The sequence below is a fragment of the Hipposideros armiger genome, unplaced genomic scaffold (assembly GCF_001890085.2).
Source record: "Hipposideros armiger isolate ML-2016 unplaced genomic scaffold, ASM189008v1 scaffold_24, whole genome shotgun sequence".
NCBI classification, from domain to species: domain Eukaryota; kingdom Metazoa; phylum Chordata; class Mammalia; order Chiroptera; family Hipposideridae; genus Hipposideros; species Hipposideros armiger.
In genome coordinates, this window is record NW_017731374.1 from 4,489,969 (window position 1) to 4,490,437 (window position 469).

Consider the following 469-nt stretch of genomic DNA (forward strand, 5'->3'; position numbering starts at 1 on the left):
ATGATGAATGTTTAAATTTTAAAAATTATTGCAGTAAAACAACATTGCCATTAATCTTCCTTAAAATACTCCCCCTCACTTTGAACACATTTATCCCATCATTCTTGACACTTTCTGAAGCAGTTCTGGAAGTCCTCTTTTGTGAGTGTCTTTAGTTGTGCTGTCATGGCTGCCTTGTTGTACTGAATCGATTCAAAACGTTTACTTTTCATGCTTATTTTGACTTTGGGGAAGAGCCAAAAGTCACACGGTGCCAGATCCAGTGAATAAGGTGGATTAGGACACACCGTAATGTTTTTGACAGAAACTTCCATATACCAGAAGCAATGTGTGACACGGACCATTGTCATGATGGAGGATGAAGTAAAGACATTCATGAAAGAGGACTTCCAGAACTGCTTCAGAAATTTCGTGGCAAGAACAATGGGATGGATAAGTGTGTTCCAAGTGTGGTGGGGAATTTTTTTTT